This window comes from Balaenoptera musculus, chromosome 12 (genome assembly GCF_009873245.2).
Source record: "Balaenoptera musculus isolate JJ_BM4_2016_0621 chromosome 12, mBalMus1.pri.v3, whole genome shotgun sequence".
Taxonomy (NCBI): Eukaryota; Metazoa; Chordata; class Mammalia; order Artiodactyla; family Balaenopteridae; genus Balaenoptera; species Balaenoptera musculus.
Genome location: NC_045796.1, coordinates 44,857,310 through 44,860,832, shown reverse-complemented (window position 1 = coordinate 44,860,832; position 3,523 = coordinate 44,857,310).

The following is a 3,523-nucleotide window of genomic DNA, read 5'->3' as shown; positions in this document are numbered from 1 at the left end:
ATGTACTCTTTCGAAACAAGTTCAATACCCACTGAGAAGTTGGTGAGTCTGCTCAGAGAAGAAAGGGAATTTTATTTGTATTGCATACATATTATAAAGACTGTAGCTTGTTTTTAGGAGTGACAATATAATTGGCCTCACTTTGGGAGAAATTCCACAAATAAAGAAATACTTATCCAATTAAAAAAAATGGAGATGAGGGAGTAGGCCATTTGGGCATGGGAGAAAGAGCATTCCAGAAGGAGGGAACAGCAAGTCCCCCCTTAGGAGGAGAACTTGCCTTGTGGGTTTGAGGAACAGCAAGGAGTCTAGTGTGGCTGAAGCACAGAATAGGTGGCAGAGTAATAGGAGATAAGGTTAAAGAGGTCACAAGAGCTGCAGGTGATGGTCAGGGAGCCAGATTCTATAGAGTTTAGGCTGTAAATACATGGGCCTTTAATATGAGATGGGGAGGGGGCAGTTCTGAGCAAAGGAGTAACATGACCTAATTTCCACTGTAGCAGGATCAATCTGGCTGCTGTGTTGAGTCAGTCAGGGAGATCAGTTAGGCTAGAAGAAGTGATACTGAAATTCACTACCCTTCAAAGGAACTCACAGAATTAGAATTTCATATGGCTGTTTGTATTTGTGACTGGTGATGAGTTCTTGAGACACCTGACTAAATAAAACATTAGCCACATGAACTGTGTTTGAGAAGATTAACCTTTAAATAGGGAATTCTCAATTCTGCACCTCTGAGAGAGGCGAGATTGCCTAGAAAACTCATAAGGACAGAAAAGCAAAAATCAACGTCAAAACACACTTTAAAGACTGCTAATATTAGGAAGCAGCAACTGTGACTTTGCATTATCTGCAGAAAAAAACTTAAATACAAATGAGTAAGATGAATCTCTCGGGGACATTTTTCTTTAGCAATGAAGATGAACAGAGAAGAGGGAGAACAGAACTGCTTCAGAGGAATATATATATGTGTATGTATATATATTACTAATTACTAATAACACTGATATCCTATTTGAGAATTTGCAGTGTGCTTTCACATACATTATTTCATGTTATTCGAATGATCTTGTAAGTTTACATAACCTGTAAATGGCTAAGGCTGGGCTTCTCACTTTTGGCTCCAGATCCCATGATGGTTATTCCCACTACATCATTTACATCCCTGCAGAGCTTGAAACACACTTATCCTATAACATCTTTAACTACAAATTAAAAATGAGACACTGAAAGAAAGCCAATCTGCCTCATAAAAATTCTCCACTTTCAGGAAGTTAAGGACCTCCCTGTGTTCGCTGAAGTGTCTCTGTGTCAAAATGAAATTAGAGATCAACCAAAAATGCTTAATGATGCCCATGTAGGTGTGACAAAGATTTGGAGGTGTGTTCTCTTGCTTACATTAGCATTGGAAGTCTCTTAGAACGTTATCTCTAGTATTAAAAAACTAAAGAACAACTCTTGAGCATTCTGAAATATGAAGGCTTTACAGTGGATATACAACAGGTTTGAAAAGGATGTTTTACCAAAAACTCTGTTAATAAAAGAGTAAAGCAAATAAAGGGGCACTCCATTTACCTAAACTTGTGACCAGTATTAACCTTCTCTTTCTAACATAAACCTTAAATTGGTTGCTTTGCTGCACCTATTTTGATGAGTTGTGTTTTTATTATGTTAGGAAATTAAAAATTTTTTTTACTTGATGCTTTTCTTTGATCCATGGATTAAAGGTGCTATCAACTTCCTTGCCAAACTCATTCTGTCTTCCTCACCTGTCACTGTGGTCAAAAGAACTTCATCCTTCCAGTTGTTTCAGCCAAAAATCACCCCTTACTTCTCCCTTTCTCACAACACATATCGAATCCTGACAGCTTCAAAATATATCCAGAATTCGTTCAGTCCTATAGCTTTGGTCCAAGTCATCGCTATTTTTTGCTTAGGTTATTGCCATGGACTAATTGGTCTCCACACTTTCAGACTTTGTGCCTCTAAAATTGTCACTCTTCCACCTAAACCCTCCAATGATCCTACATGATCTGGATTCCCACACCAGTTCACTGTGCACCAGCCACACCGGCTTCCAAAATACCAGGTGGGCTTTCACCTTAGGACCTTAGCACTGGCTGTTCCCTCTGCACAGAAGCTCCTTCTCCAATAACAAATCAGTGATTTCTCTAAGCTGAGGATATCCAGAATAAGAAGCACCTTGTATTTGCAAAGTTACTTCCTGTATTTTATTTGATTCTTACCATCATCAGAAGAGTTCCCACGTTTTTCCTCAAAGTTTAAAAGAATGCCCCAAATCAACCCTTAATACTGAAGACATGGAATCAGTACCAAAGTGTACCTGAATATGTTTGCTTTAAAGTATCCTTCTGCTATAAGTAGGCAACGATTCCCAACAAAACATCAAGATGCCTTCTGGTCCGTGGGACCATCATTTTAACACGAGAAAACTTTAGAGCCTTTATCATTAGGGAACTTCCTATTTAAAAACTGTTTCCCCCACTACACAAGTGAAACCAGCTTTAATACAAAAAACAAAACAAAGGAAAACACAAACGAATGTGAAAAATCTTTTAATGTTTGAATATTTTCTTACATTTTTTCTGCATTAAAAAAACTCAACATAAGCATGTTCCTTTATTATAAACATAAATGGTTCTTCAGCATTCATTTCATAAAAGTACCGTGTTTAGCCATTTTCTTAGCTTGTTGCCATATATGGCAACAAGTTATATACTTGTTGCCATTATATCTCTTTGTAACTGCTGCGATGAACTTGAAGATAACAGATGTATATATATATATACATTAAGTACTATTATTTCCTCAGTTTCACTCTCCCAAATGAAAAATTCTGAATATTTTTCGGAGTATTTATACTTACTTTCACATTACTTATCAAAACTGTTACCCCAATTTACACCCCCTCCATCAGTTCATAGATTGCTATCACAGAAATATTTAGATCTGTATCCTGCCGCGTTCATTTTACAAATTCAAAAGTGAAGCCTGGAATCCGAATCTAGAACCCAGATCTCAGGACTTCCAGTTGATTTCTCCCCCGGATTCAGTCTGGCTATTCTGCAGTTGGGCCGATCCTTCTGGACTCGCCCGATGCACTAACAGAGCTTCTGCTCCTCTGCCCACTGGATCTTACACTCTCCTGGGATGCCAAGAACTTGGAGGTTCCAGGAACGTAGAAATCACCTGGGACCCGCCATTAGCCATCACTAGGACGTGCCTTTGCCCATTCTGCCGCTGCCACAAGATGCGTAACTCGGAAACCGGAAGCGACCAAGTTTGCGGACGCCCCCAGCGTCCCGCCTCCAGCTACACAGTCACGCCCCCGCACGCCAGGCCGGCCTTAAGCCCAGACAAGTCGGGCAAGGATGCGGCGCTGAGGGGCTTCTCAGGCTCAGACCCTGCAAAGCCCAGGAACCAATCCTTAGGTGTCCGTGGCAAATGCCAGACCGGGTATCTTCCCCATCCCTGCAAATCCCGAGCGGGCGTGGGACAGGCG